At 42.0% G+C, this 16,306-nt stretch overlaps 1 protein-coding gene and 1 pseudogene across 2 annotated transcripts in view; one reads left to right on the top strand and one right to left on the bottom strand.

Annotated features, from left to right (window-relative positions):
- LOC126291900 (uncharacterized) overlaps positions 1-16,306 on the bottom strand; it is a 388,268-nt gene that overhangs the window by 290,693 nt on the left and 81,269 nt on the right. The window lies entirely within an intron of this gene.
- Positions 3,484-3,602, top strand: LOC126292506 (5S ribosomal RNA; annotated as a pseudogene).

Raw genomic sequence — 16,306 nt, 5'->3', positions numbered from 1 at the left:
AATGGTTCAAATGGATTTGAGCACTATGGGACTTAACTTCTGAGGTCATCGGTCCCCTAGAACTTAGAACTACTTAAACCTAACTAACCTAAGAACATCACACACATCCATGCCCGAGGCAGGATTCGAACCTGCGACCGTAGCGGTCACTCGGTTCCAGACTGTAGCGCCTAGAACGGCTCGGCCTCCCCGGCCGGCTAAAATTTTCACATTTAGCGATTCATGTGCTCTATGTAATCTGATTCACCTTAATGATACAATGCTTCCAACGTGTTTACTCAGTACTTTATTAGTAATATTATTAAAAGCGAAAGTAACTCTGCTAATAACGTTTTCACAACTAAATCGTTGAAACAAATTCAGTAAAATTCGGTATGGAGACAGCAGCAATCTTGAGGATGAACATAAGCTACTTTAGATGGCAAAACAATAAAAAATCGACGCCTAAGTGGATGAAACAGGGAATGCAACACCTTCTTTACACCAGTGAACATAAACCACTTTAAAAACATTATTAAATATGTTGTATAGTGTCCACATCATATAATGTCTAGCAACTTCAATAGCACGATGCATATAGGCGCCCTCTTGCCCATGTCCCTCCACGTACTCCACTAAGTAGCGGCCACAGGAAGGGAAGGGCGGGGGGTGCTACATTATCAACTATGCTTACCTGAACAGGCACACATACACTATGTAACCAAAAGTATCCGGACACCGCCCCCCCCCCAAAAAAAAAACACACGTTTTTCATGTTAGGTGCATTGTGCTGCCACCTACGGCCAGATACTCAATATTAGCAACCTCAGTAGTCATTTGACATCGTGAGAGAGCAGAATGGGGCGCTCCGCGGAACTCTAGGACTTAGAACGTGGTCTGGTCATAGAGTGTAACTTGTGTCATACGTCTGTACGTGAGATCTCCACACTCCTAAACATCCCTAGGTCCATTGTTTTTAACGTGATAGTGAAGTGGAAACGCGAAGGGCCACGTACAGTGTTGACCAACAGAGACCGCCAACAGTTGAAGAGAGACGTAATGTATAATAAGAAGACATCTATCCAGACCATCACACAGGAATTCCGAACTGCATCAGCATCCAGTGCAGGTATTATAACAGCTACGCGGGAGTTGAGAAAACTTGGGTTTAATGGTCGAGCGGCTGCTTATAAGCCACACATCGCGCCTGTAAATGCCAAACGACGCCTCGCTTGGTGTAAGGAGCGTAAACATTGGACGACTGAACAGTGGAAAAATGTTGTGTGGAGTGACGAATCACGGAACATAATGTGTCGATCCGATGGCAGGTTGTGGGTATGGCGAATGCCCGGTGAACGCCATCTGCCAGCGTGTGTAGAGCCAACAGTAAAATTCGGAGGCAGTGGTGTTATGGCGTGGTCGTATTTTTTACGGAGTGAGCTTGAACCACTTGTTGTTTTGCATCGCACTATCACAGCACAGGCCTACAATGATGTTTTAAGCACGTTCTTGCTTCGTGCAAATCGGGGATGGCGATTGCATCTTTCAACACGATCGAGCACCTGTTCATAATGCACGGCCTGTGGCGGAGTGGTTACACGACAGTAACATCCCTGTAATGACCTGGCCTGCACAGAGTCCTGACCTGAATCCTGTAGAACACCTTTGGGCTGTTTTGGGACCCCGAATTCTTGGCAGGCCTCACCGACGGACATCGATGACTCTCCTCAGTGCAGCTCTCTACATCTACATCTACATCCATACTCCGCAAGCCACCTGACGGTGTGTGGCGGAGGGTACCTTGATTACCTCTATCGGTTCTTCCTTCTATTCCAGTCTCGTATTGTTCGTGGAAAGAAGGATTGTCGGTATGCTTCTGTGCGGGCTCTAATCTCTCTGATTTTATCCTCATGGTCTGTTCGCGAGATATACGTAGGAGGGAGCAATATACTGCTTAACTCCTCGGTGAAGGTATGTTCTCGAAACTTCAACAAAAGCCCTATTGAGTTACTGAGCGTCTCTCTTGCAGAGTCTTCCACTGGAGTTTATCTATCATCTCCGTAACGCTTTCGCGATTACTAAATGATTGAAGATTGGGCTGCCATTTGCCAAGAAACTTTCCAGCAATGCGCGCGAGAGTGGTAGCTGTTATCAAGGCTACGGGTGGGCCAACACAATATTGAATTCCAGCATTACCGATGGAGAGCGCCACTACCTTCTAAGTCATTTTTAGCCAGATGTCCACAATATTGAATTCCAGCATTACCGATGGAGGGCGCCACTACCTTGTAAGTCATTTTTAGCCAGATGTCCGGATACTTTTCATTACATAGTGTACAATAACATACTTACTCTGCATCACTCATCATAACATGGCTACTGATGTGCAAGTGCAGCTGCAGGTATGAGACTAGTGCAACATAAATACTTAGTATGTAGTGTTAGAGAAAAACAGCAGTGGAGTAATGTAAGACAGCAGTGACTTTTTTAAACAATAGCTGCCCTTTTATTATTATTATTTACATTTGGGCCCTAACGGGTCCTGTGATGTATGACGGTGTGTTGAAAAGTAATGCTTCCATATTTTTTTAACGTGAAAACTATTACAGCTTTTTAAATAAAAGCTGGGGTAACTTTGCGACTGTAAAAAAATATATGGTTTTGAGGTGAAGAACACGTCGAGCCATTTTCGGAGCGCATTTTCATGCGGAAACAAATTCCCTTGAAGGGTGTTCGACAGAGAGCGGAAAAGGTGAAAATCTGAGTGCGTAAGATCAAGTGAGTAAGGTGGGTGTGGAATGGCTGCCCAACCCAACTCCTGTGTTGTGTTTTTTGTCAGTTTAGTAGAATACGGGCGGGCGTATCGTGGAGTAGCATCGCTTAACGCAGTATTCCTGGTCGCTGTTCTTGGACTGCGTATGCTATACGTCTCAGTTGTTGACAGCAAATGTCAGCATTGATGGTTACATCTCGGCAAAGCATTCCGTAGCACAACACACCGCCGCTGCTCTACCAGATGCATAACAACATCTTCTGTGGATGCATGCCGGTCTTCGCCGGCCGCGGTGGCCGAGTGGTTCTAGGCGCTCATCCGGAGCCGCGCGACCGCTACGGTCGCAGGTTCGAATCCTGCCTCGGGCATGGATGTGTGTGACGTCCTTAGGTTAGTTAGGTTTAAGTGGTTCTAAATCTTAGAGGACTGATGACATCAGATGTTAGGTCCCATAGTGCTCAGAGCCATTTGAACCATTTGAACCATGCCGGTCTTTGTACAAGGTTGTTGCTGCTTTCTTGGGGCTCAACTATTCTTTTATTTTTCTTTTGTTACCATAAAGACACCGTTTCTCATAACCAGAAGCGATAGAGAATATGAATGGTCAGTGTTGTTCGTGAGCCACCTGACGACGAACAAGCAGAGATGCACATATCCTTTGATTTCTGAGATTTTAGCTTAGAGCATGCATCAATCATATTCACGATTTTTGAACCTTCCCTATTATATGCGGCAACAGCCTTGCCGCAATGGATACACCGGTTCCCGTGAGATCACCGAAGTTAAGCGCTGTTGGGCGTGGGCCGGCACTTGGATGGGTGACCATCCGGGCCGCCATGTGCTGTTGCCATTTTTTGGGGTGCACTCAGCCTCGTGAAACTGAGGAGCTACTCGACCGAATACTGGCGGCTCCGGTCATAAAAACCATCATAACGACCGGGAGAGCTGTGTGCTGACCACACGCCCCTCCTATCCGATCCTTAATGAGGATGACACGGCGGTCGGATGGTACCGATGGGCCACTTCTGGCCTGAAGAAGGAGTGCCTGCCTATTACATGCAAATGTCGCACGATGGTTCAAAAATGGCTCTGAGCACTATGGGACTTAACATCTATGGTCATCAGTCCCCTAGAACTTAGAACTACTTAAACCTAACTAACCTAAGGACAGCACACAACACCCAGCCATCACGAGGCAGAGAAAATCCCTGACCCCGCCGGGCATCGAACCCGGGAACCCGGGTGTGGGAAGCGAGAACACTACCGCACGACCACGAGATGCGGGCTGTCGCATGATGGGAGAATGATTACAGTTCATCACATTTGCCAGTTCTCGACTAAAATGACATGGATCATTGTCCATTAATCCGTTTAAACGATCTTCATCAACCCCTAAACGTGTTCCTGAACGTGAGGGGCCGCTAACGTCAAAACGAGCCTCCTTAAAACGAGGAAACCATGTCCTTGCTATACTCTGTCCAATGACATTCTCCCTTACACGGCGCAAATGTTTCTGGCTGTCTCCGTTGTTGTCACACCTCTATTGAACTCAGACAGAAGAAGCGCTGTTGCTTAGCGGTTCTAGGCGGTTCAGTCCGGAAGCGCGCTGCTGCTACGGTCGCAGGTTCGAATTCTGCCTCGGGCATGGATGTGTGTGCTGTCCTTAGGATAGTCAGGTTTAAGTGCTCCTAAGTCTAGGGGACTGATGACCTCAGATGTTAAGTCCCATAGTGCTTAGAGCCATTTTTGAAGAATGTGTTGGAAATGTTCCGATTTCCCTACTTGGCACGCCATTTTATAACGTCGACAGCTTCACTCACGATCTTCAAATGACAAAATGACAATATTTAAATTCGAATAGATGACAACCGATAAATAAATCCAAAGCAAACGGGATGCGAACGTGCAAAATAAAAACGCTACGAACGTATGCACCAACCTAGTAACATTCTACATCTTTATTCTCCAAGTCTACATACTTGCAGCCCTATGCTGTTAGAGATCTGCAGACTGAACTCATAACATGGCGGTTTCTAACGCAACTACGTCGGCGCGTGCGAAACCGTGCTGTAATCTATACTGATTTTTTTTAACTATGGTTGTTGTTGTTGTGGTCTTCAGTCCTGAGACTGGTTTGATGCAGCTCTCCATGCTACTCTATCCTGTGCCAGCTTCTTCATCTCCCAGAACCCACTGCAACCCACATCCTTCTGAATCTGCTTAGTGTAGTCATCTCTTGGTCTCCCTCTACGATTTTTACCCTCTACGCTGCCCTCCAATACTAACTAAATTGGTGATCCCTTGATGCCTCAGAACATGTCCTACTAACCGATCCCTTCTTCTGGTCAAGTTGTGCCACAAACTTCTCTTCTCCCCAATCCTATTCAGTACTTCCTCATTAGTTATGTAATCTACCCATCTAATCTTCAGCATTCTTCTGTAGCACCACATTTCGAAAGCTTCTATTCTCTTCTTGTCTAAACTATTTATCGTCCATGTTTCACTTCCATACATGGGTACACTACATACAAATACTTTCAGAAATGACTTCCTGACACTTAAATCTATACTTGATGTTAACAAATTTCTCTTCTCCAGAAACGCTTTCCTTGCCATTGCCGGTCTACATTTTATATCCTCTCTACTTCGACCTATGGTAAATTTTATAAATGTGGGTGAATATTATTATGGAATTGTGGAAATTTATGCTTCGGCTAGCGTAACTTACGATGGATATAACCTAAGCTTATAGTATATTTATATATTGACAATAGTAATTGACTGTTAAGCAAAATTTCTTCAAGCTTAATGTATCCCAATTAAATTTTCTATACTACTATTTATTAAAAATACGCATCAGACTAGTTACGTACAACTGTTAGTACCTGGAATAATTAGAAGTATCACGTCTTATCCTTAATTAAAAGTAAATGGATTTGATATTTCACACACACGCCACCTTTCTGACTTTATAATAAAAATTATTTTCATCAGAAAATGTATACAGTACTGTTGAACGCACAATATTATCACTTCACTTCTTACTTTATTTTACTCTTTTTAACATCTTTGCTTGAAGTGAAGATCATCAGGCAAGCAGTGTGCTGAAAAACCGTCAATTAATGTTTTTTGTAATCTCAGGGAAATTTCTAATAGTCTTCTCGCCTCGCGGAAATTCAGAATAATTTGACTTAATCTCGTGAGTATCGCGTTGGCACCGTAAGTAAAAATGCAGTCAAGGAATATCTATAACATTTATAAATTGCAGATTTGGGACTTTTATTACGAAGCGAAAGCAGAAATGTTAAATTAAACAGTTATTATTAACGAAGTAAATAATTTGTACAGAAATCTAACAGTTTGTGAATAATTCTCACAGTTTTGAACATAACAAAGAATTGTGCCGTATTTCGGCAAAATATTTGGAAATTACAATAATCTTATCTCAACTCTGGAGCGAAAGAATAAAGCATTCATAACAAGGTTATATTAGTACTCCCAAGTCGCGATAATAATAGAAAGATTAAATAAATTCCTAGCAGGAATACAAATTTAGTTCATTCGCACAAAATCGAAGAAAATAGGAGTCTGATAGCGTAAGGTGCTGTCGGAAAGGCGGTACGATTAAAGAACAGAAAGAAAAGACGAGCGCGCGTTCTTATATACAATAAAATACAGGTGATAATAATACGCCGCTCTCATTATTCTGGGCGTACATATTCGCTGACTTGCAGCGCAGTTCATTGACTTAGTGGTTAAATTATATCTTTAGACCTCAATATTCTGATAGAAAAGGAAATTAGTACGTTATTACGCCGTGGGCAGGGCACAGTATTATAAATCGAGTTTCGAATTCGAAAAGTTCATCGACCTCTCCTTCCATATGACGTTGCCAGTCCACACACGAGCATCGCGACATGTGCAACAATCAGAGGCCTTGGGTTCAGTGTCAGCCGTCAACCTTATGGCAGCATCGACTTGGCCTCATCCGATTTTTACCTGTTTCCAAAACTTAAAGAGCTCCTTGAAGGACTTCGCATTGATAGTGATGAAGCGGTACTAGCAGAGGTAAGGTTGTGGCTTCGTCGAAAAAGTCCAACATTCTACAGTGACGGCATCAACACATTAATCTATTATTAGAAGAAATATATTTGTCATCAGCGTGATTATTTTGAGAAATAAATATGTAGACATGAAGAATAACGATGTAGAACGTTAGTAATGGTTGTTTTACTTGAAAAGCATAAAGTTTTCACATAAAAAATCCGGAAGCATTACTTGTCACCTGGCCCTCGTACAACATGGATCATTGTCGGAGTTTTGTTTCATCTTTCCTTTGTGTCCACACTACTTTAATTCTCCTACGCGTTCGCGAGACCAAGCTGGTCCGGTCTTCTTGCGATTCCCAGCGAGGCCACCTGCCCGGTCGAGGATTTTCCGCCTAAACATTCTGCGTCTTGGATATAAATTTATGTTACTTCTGCTTCTTTCAGGTGTTCTTGGACTGTGCTGACCCATTTCACTGTTTCAACTTTCGTTTCACTGCGAGTTCCGTAGAATTCCACAAACATGTCTAGTTAACCTGGTTGGTTCCGTTCTTTTAATATGCCTATAGAAATTATCTTGAGTTGTTTCGTATTCAACTATGTGCTGGTATACTTTACAATTTCCTTATTTGCTCCTAGACTGTAAAGATCTTCTTCAGCATGATTTTGACCTAAAATTTTCCTCATTACTTTTCGTTCATTCTCTTGTGTTTCTTCAGTGTCCCTCTTTAGAATGAGTGCCTCAAACCCTCAAAAGTACTTTGGTTTGATGACTGCTTTGTAGTGTCTCAGTTTGGTGTACTTTTAGATGGACTTTTTGTTATAGATATTTGTCGTAAGTATGGAAGCTGTTTCCATTTTTTAACAACATATTTCGCAACCAGTCTGTTTGAGGACAGTTTCCCGAATAGTATCACCTAAATACCTGAACTAAGAAATTCTCCTGATTACCACAAACTTAGTTTTTAGAATCTTGGGTGCCACGTTGTTGCTAGACTTCTTTCTCTCAAACGATACTTGGAGCTTTACTCTTTCCGCTGTTTCTTTTAAGAATTCCTATTTGTTTCTGCACTCTCTGAACATCCTGACATAGAATCTCCAGGCCATCTGCAAAACCCAACTAGTCTGTCCTAATACGGGTGCTTCCTAATTTGTTTGTCTCGTCAATTTTAGTAATTCTGCTTTTGGTATACAACGCTCTTGGATTATTCTTTCTAACAAGGGAATGGTCAGACTTGTCATGTCGAAACCTGTGTTGCTTTTTTTACCACTGTGAGTTAACATTGCAAGAAGACTGTTTGCAGAATTTTAGCTGCTGACATGAGCTGGAAGTCTGTAGACAATTTTATGAAGTAAGACATTATTGTCGCATGGTTTCAGCACTTGTAACTGCCTCTTGTACAACCCTGACATCTCTTGCTACGTTATACCAACGCCATCTAGGGACAAGGTGGCGTTAGCTACGCGCCGCTCTCTTGCCACAACAGTGAGAGAGCTGATTCCCCCAGTGAAAGCGATCGTATGATAATTAAACATTCGTTGACAAGTATGGCTGATATGTTGTCTACAACATTCTTTCCAAATAGCTATGAAATAGACACAAATAAATATACGCTTTAGTAAACGCCCAAATTTTATTTCTTGTAATTACCGCAAAAATGCGAAATATTGATACAATGTTCAAAACATAGGTTTTTTGTGCACCAAGAACATACAAGCAAAGACGACATATGACAGCCCTGCGAATCACAGACATTGTTAGATGTCAGTGGACAAAACTGGGCTGGTGTTAGGAATGAATCAGACGTAGTATAAGTATATTTCGAGGAGTGCCACGCATATTTAAGCAAATTCTGAAACCGTAGGGAGCAAAATTGATAATGCACTACTGATTGCAACTTGAGAATATTGTCACGGTGATAGGAAATTGCAGTGATCTGCACACAATAAATTTCTCTGTTAGTTTTCTGTAAAATGCCTTCCACTGACGGAAAAATTCTCTGTCTAAAAGTTGAATTACGTTCCTCGTGCCGGGTGGAATCTGAAGTATCTCTACTTATTTGTCAGGGTGGGCTCGAAATACATCTTTTAATGAATCAGAGCTTATATGACCTGACCACGAATCTAGAAGGAGAAGAGATTTGTTCCCGCAGAACGGAAGAAAAGCGTGACGCATGAAAAGTGTAACGTTTTCATTTCCCATTTTTGCAGGCTTCGATGCGTCTATCACAAGATTGTTTGCGTAGAACGTTGTTCTTCTGGCACGTGGTCCAAAACGTCCAGTTGGTTTTTGAAGACATACATATAGTTTAGGCAGCAATGAACCATCCAGACAAATTATGGGCATTATAGTGTATGAATGGGAGAGTGCAGTCGTGGACTGCGAATCGCCTCAGTATGTTTTTCCCCTTTGAATAACACTGTTCTTTTCACACGCGTTTCTTTTTGAAAACCTGACTGATCTGCATTGTACACGTGCGATTCATTAAAACTAGCGATCTTATTTTTTGCATTCGTAAGAAAAGCTTCTGTCATTTCGATTTGTCACTTCATTTTCCGACCTGTTTCTCGATACAAATTTTGTTATTTTTCTTGGCACAATTGTATGTGATCTTTTGAAGCGACTAATCCAACTGAGAAGGTGTAAATTCTTTCGCGCCTATCGCGTTAGCAATCTCTAACGCCCAATCACGCAAAGTTGTATCGCTGACACTAAATGACTGTTGTCTGGCATCGGTAAATAGCTCAAAAAGTCGCGCATTTATCTCCGTCGCAATTTCCAGTCGACTCTTGCGTCGTCCAGCGACTTCCTTTTTCCATCTATACAATTCACGTTCAGAACGGACAAAGCGATACTTATTTTGAACAGTACTGACACGTAGGCGTTTCTTACCACTTTCGTTCAGGCAATACGTCATCGCTTTTTATTTGTCTGATAAGGTAATTGTTGTTGGTGGTGTTACTTTGGGAGATAATTGATGATGGTACGTGGCACTATCACTCGAAGAGTCTTCAAGAGTGCAACTTTCGTCGATGTCTTCGCCGTCTGTAGATCCATAGTCTGCAATTCGAGTGTTTCAGTTGTTTCTAGCCACATGTGTGCGCCATTCATGTGCTCGACTAGAAGTTTAACAATCATGTCGCACAACACATAGTCGTCTCGCGTGTTTTCTGTTGATTGCTGCATTTGGCGTCTGTGGTATATCTCCATGGCAAGTAGCAAAACATTTACAGGGTTCACCAATACCTGTGAGGGGAGATTGAATATTCACCGTAAAGTGGCTTGGTTCAAATGGCTCTGGGCACTATGGGACTCAACTGCTGTGGTCATCAGTCCCCTAGAACTTAGAACTACTTAACCCTAACTAACCTAAGGACATCACACACATCCATGCCCGAGGCAGGATTCGAACCTGCGACCGTAGCAGCAGCGCGGCTCCGGACTGGAGCGCCTAGAACCGCACGACCACCGCGGCCGGCAAAGTGGCTTGCGGAGTATAGATGAACATATACAGAACATCTTTCACATCTCTAACCAGTTTCAGGACGGTATGTTCCGAAATACGTACCAGAAATTAAAAGGATGTGCATACCACAGAAACGAAAATTTGTTTCCCCTTTCCACCAAAACCGTGCAGCGATATTCCTCTTTGGTGAACGCCACGATAAGACGGCCGCAGTTCTCCACCATGCGCACAACGCCCGCGACTCGTCATTTCCAGGGGTGGCCAGCCGTCACTGCACGCGCCAAGCAGGAAACACAGCCTTGTTCGTGATTTTTTTTTAGGTTACTTCCAGTTCATGCCAGCGTCTACAGTTTTGCATACGGACCTTTTGCACAGTTAAATAACCGTGCTAAAAAAAGCAATACATGTTTCGGCATGACAAGTCTGACCATTCCCTTGTAAGACACAGGGCACGGGTCATGGAGAGATTCTGCAACTTGTCTCACTCCTGCTTTAATTTTAAAATCTTCCAAAATTTCTCCTCAGAATTTTACCTTAGGTTTTGTACCATTTAACGTTTTACTAATAACTGTACTGGTTCTGAGGCCCAGACCTCATTCTTGCAGAATTTAGGAAACAGAGACTTGAGGCCCAATATGTAACAGGACTTCTTAAAATCTACGAAGGTACAAACTACTTTCTTTTTCGATATTTTTTGAAAGCTGAGAATTAGTTTCAGAATTAAAACTTATATTGGGCAGAGATCTGTTTGATCTGAAACCTGCTTGATGTCAATTTCGTGTTCATATTGTTGTGTTCAGTCCAGCAGACGCTGACACAGAATTTTGTGTAGGACAGAAACAAGAGAATACCCTCTATAATTACTAACGTCGGTTCTGTCTACCTTTCTAATACAGTGGATACATCAACGCTGTTCTGCAGTTATTCTAAATTCCCTCAGTTTGCTAAATGTTTTGCAAGATCAATGAAATTTATTCTTCATTCGATTACTTTTAAAAAAATATGGTTCAAATGGCTCTGAGCACTATGCGACTTTACTTCTGAGGTCATCAGTCGCCTAGAACTTAGAACTACTTAAACCTAACTAACCTAAGGACATCACACACATCCATGCCCGAGGCAGGATTCGCACCTGCGATCGTAGCGGTCGCTCGGCTCCAGACTGCAGCGCCTAGAACCGCACGGCCACTAGGACCGGCGATTACTTTTTCACCTAATGGCTGTACCCCCAGTCCATTCCTTATTTCTTCATTTCTTATTTTATCTTTTCTTGTGCAGCCTTTCATTTCCTATGTTTCAAGTTGTCTTAGGTCTTTTAGTCTTAATATCAAACTTTTTGCTCCATATAGTACCTTGGGTAATGCCACGATTACACAACATTCCCCTTGGATTTCTCCTCTCGTTTTACTCTTCAATGTTTTTCTCGCGCCACATATGTGTTGACAGGTGTTAAAATTTTCTTATTTATGTCTTTATCTTCTTCAAACGTTATATCAAATTCTAGATAATGGAAAAGTGACGCCGATTCCATTATTATTATGTTACTGGTGATTATTTTAATCCTTATGCTGTATTTTCCTAGTAAGCCCTTTTTTAGTTGTTGATAGCTTCAGGCTATAATTTAGGCTTATGATGTTTAATCTGTGTACTGCTATTTGTAGTTTGTTTCCTCCATCCTGTTGATTACCTGGTCGCCGGCAAAAAGCATCGTATTTAGAAGTTTGCCTGTCCTAATTCTTATACTTTGAGATATTTTGTCCTTCATCCAGCCCCTGACCAGATCGTCGAAGTAGACGTTGAACAGTGCAGGTGAAACACTACGATTTTGCCACACTTTCTGGTTTATCTGTATTTCTAGAGTCAGTTCTTTGTTAGTGTCTGTTTTATTTTGATGTTTTTATACAAACCTTGGCGTATTTAGAAGTTTGCCTGTCCTAATTCTTATACTTTGAGATATTTTGTCCTTCATCCAGCCCCTGACCAGATCGTCGAAGTAGACGTTGAACAGTGCAGGTGAAACACTACGATTTTGCCACACTTCCTGGTTTATCTGTATTTCTAGTGTCAGTTCTTTGTTAGTATCTGTTTTATTTTGATGTTTTTATACAAACCTTGGCATTAACAGGTGCCTGAGTACGCCTCTTTTCTCCGTTACTGGCCAGAACTTCTTCATAGTCGATAAATGCTAGGTGTGTTTCCAAATTGAATTCTCGTCCTTTTTGCATGCTTTGTCTCTTCCTTTATATGAACCTGGCTGCTGCTCTGATGAAACTGAATCAGATATGTAATTCCGATCAATATTTTTGGGACAGCTGATGTTAGGCGTTCTTTAACAATTCCGTCGTCGCCATCTCACGGTGTTAGCGTGAGGTCTCTTGAGAGTACCACATGTTTTCCTCCATTGTACTTACTACTGAATACCTACTACTCGTAGTTAGAGCTGTAAAACAATCGTAGGCCACCGCAGACTATTGTAAGTGTAGATTGCGGGCGATCAGTGTCTTACTAGATTCCCCTAAAAACTGGGAGCGGCGAACCGTCTACATACTGCGTGAGGATATACAGGGTGTCCGAAAAGTGTTTCCCAGATTCCATAAATTGATAACTCAGCCTAGAAGTAAGATGCAAATATGAAACTGGTGTCTAATTGTTTACAAACTATCAAAGTTTTTTTCACACATCAGTAAAATTCCACATGAGCGCCCTTGGTAGCACGTAGCACATCTAGGCGATATTCAATTTCCGTCCACGCATTATCCAACATCACTGGAGGGATCGATTCAACGACTGTGGTTATCCGTTGCCGCAGGGTTTCAAGATCTGGTACACGGGTTCGGTAGACCTCGTCCTTGACATAACCCCATAAAAAGAAGTCTAAGGGGTTATGTCAGCAGAGCGTGGAGGCCAAACTGTTGGCCCATCACGACCAATCCATCGCCCAGGAAAGGTCATATCGAGATAGGCACGGACGTCAAAACCCCAATGAGGCGGTGCACCGTCTTGCTGAAACAAGACATCGGGGTGATATTGAAGCAGCTGAGGAACAGCATACAGTTGCAACATGCCCAGATACACTGCAGATGTGATGGTAGCCTCAGCGAAGAAGAATGGCCTGATAATTCGATCGTGCCATAGCGCGCACCAAACATTCACCTTTGGACTGCCTCTGGTGCACTCCATGACCTCGCCAGGGGTTGTGAACCCCAAATGCGCACATTATGCCGATTCACTACTCCTCCGACAAAAAAGGTCGCTTTGTCGGAAAAGGCAATTCGTCTGATACAACCATCATCGTCCTCAATACGTGATAGCATTTCGACCGCAAAGTCATATCGACGTGTACTGACATTGGGCAACAATGGAAGTGGAAGTTTACTGATGTGTGAAAAAAACTTTGATAGTTTCTAAACACCTTACTTCTAGCCTGAGTTATCAGTTTATGTAATCAGGGAAAGACTTTTCGGACACCCTGTATATAAAGGGCCGGGTAACCCACGGAACATTTTTGTTCTACATAGTCATCCTCCCGTCTGTTTCTTAAAAGTTAACAGTATTTACAGCATTGAAATTGTCAGTGGTTAATTTAGGTTTTATTCTAAAATTGTTCATTAGTAACGTGAAACAGAGGGATATACGAGGATCGTCCACAAAGTAAGTTCCGTTTGGTTATACAGTATAAAACAAACGCGTACAGACACAGAAAAAATATTTATTGTAAAAAAATCTACAACTGTTAAAACCATGTGGTAACATGTTCTTTTAGCTCGTCATCATCGTTGAAGTGTTGAACACGGACAGATTTTAGGTGTAAGGAGAGATGGAAGTCGCTAGGAGCGAGGACGGGGCTGTGCGGTTGTGCTTTATTTTCTCTTCAATTGTGTGAACCAGTTCATCAGTAACCACAGACGGGCGTCAACTTCGCTCTTCATCGTGCACTTTATCACGTCCTTCATTGAACAGTCTGACCCATCTCCTAACCATTGAATCACTCATAGCATTTTGTCCGTAAACCTCGCAGATTTTCCGATGAATTTCCTTTGGTTTAACTTTCTTTGCATTTAGAAAACGAGCCACAGATCTGATTTCACACACGGCGGCATTTTCAATTACGGCTGACATTATAAACAAGCACCACAAGGCACATGTTGGCAGCAGCGATCTGAAAATGGCGAACATGTCTTCTGCTTGAGGCAAAGTAACTGCCGCGCTGCGACTTTAGCACTGCCGCGGATAGAAATAGAAACGAAACTTACTTTGTGGACGACCCTCGTATTTATGAGCGCTTTATTACTTACATAAAATATATTTCTGCTACTCATGAGCAACTTCCGCATTTATCAATAATAAAAGGAAATATCTTGCGTTCGGCCATGATGGTGAACGTTCTGTTGAGTACAAATTAACAACAAAAATTGTATACACTTTTTATGTTTGTGCATATAAACTGTACTTTCTTCAAAAGTAGTCGCTTTGGTAACATAAATTAATTTTTATTACTTATAATGTATAATATATATTCTGTTAGGACATAAAATACACAGTGGGCTAACACTGAATCATGTGCAATTCTAAATGTGTGAAAGAAAAAAAGAGCCAAGAGAAGTCGTCGGCTTCCAGTTTCACTCTTACACAGTCATTTGTTCCTTTTCCTGCCAATGCTACCAATACTGCCATTAATCCTACCATCTACTACGTCATTTGTGTAGTATATTTGCAGTAGTGAACAGGAGTTTTGGTAGAGGGCAACTCGTAGCTCTTCCATTAAAATAGAATAATAATAAGTTTATTGCAGCCAAAGAGCCATACAAATTCAAAGTACAGTGATAATAATAAACTATACAAAAATTTTACATATTGTGATTTGCATAGTCACTTATTCATCGTGTCCTTTTTGTACAGAGTTCTATATGGTAAAGTTTGCATATTTGATGACACAGTTTACACTCACACATTGCGTTTGGTTCATGATATGACATGTTGTTGCAAATAAGGCGGTGGAAACGATGGGCTTCCGTGCTGGTGTCTCATTTCGAAGTTTTCCTTTGTCCATATTCGGTCAGTCGAGGAGGCCTCTGCTGTAAAATTCTGGAGATACATATTCCCTTTTTTCCTTCATTGTTTTAAGTAGACTTTCCAAAGCGCTGTTATTGAGTAGCATCAGGTTTGTCCGTAGGTCTCCAGTGAAGAAGGGTTCCCACGTCAGCTGATATACAAGTCTGGATCGAGTTGTTTTGGACAGTCCTATTGCTTTCTTTATATAGGTCGCCTTCACTCTTTCTAGTGTCGTTAAATTTTTCATTGTAAGATGTGGTCCGATAATATCTATGCCGTACGTCAGTACTGAGAAGATTTGGGCTCTGAATACTGCCATTGCCATCTCTGATGTATTTCATGGATTGCCATTATTGCTTGCATTCGTTTCTCTGTCACATGTTTTGTGAAACATATGGCAGTTGTTTGCATTGTGACTCCTAAGTACTTGAGGTCTGGTACAATCTTCAGTTTCCTCTCCTCTATGAAGATGCTGGTGTCCTTCCTCCATTTCTGAGTACCATCATTTTTGTTTCCGCTACACTTATTTCGAAGCCGTGTTCCAAACAGCAGTCTTCCATATCGTTTATCACTTCTTTTAACTTTAGAATGTCCCTTGCGCCTATTACAATGCCGTCTGCATATGCATAAGCTCAGGAAATTAGATTTGGAAATGAGACACTTAAAGTAGTGTTTTGCTATTTGGGGTGCAAAATAACTGATTATGGCCGAAGTAGGGAGGATATACACTATTGATCATTAAAACTGCTACACCAAGAAGATGACGTGCTACAGACGCAAAATTTAACCGACAGGAAGAAGATGTTATGATATGCAAATTATTAGCTCTTCAGAGCATTCACACAAGGTTGGCGCCGGTAGCGACACCTACAACGTGCTGACATGAGGAAAGTTTCCAACCGATATCTCATACACAAACAGCAGTTGACCAGCGTTGCCTCCTGGTGAAACGTTGTTGTGATGCCTCGTGTAAGGAGGAGAAATGCGTA

Source organism: Schistocerca gregaria, chromosome 9 (assembly GCF_023897955.1).
Source record: "Schistocerca gregaria isolate iqSchGreg1 chromosome 9, iqSchGreg1.2, whole genome shotgun sequence".
Taxonomy (NCBI): domain Eukaryota; kingdom Metazoa; phylum Arthropoda; class Insecta; order Orthoptera; family Acrididae; genus Schistocerca; species Schistocerca gregaria.
This window is presented reverse-complemented; position numbering and strand designations above follow the sequence as displayed.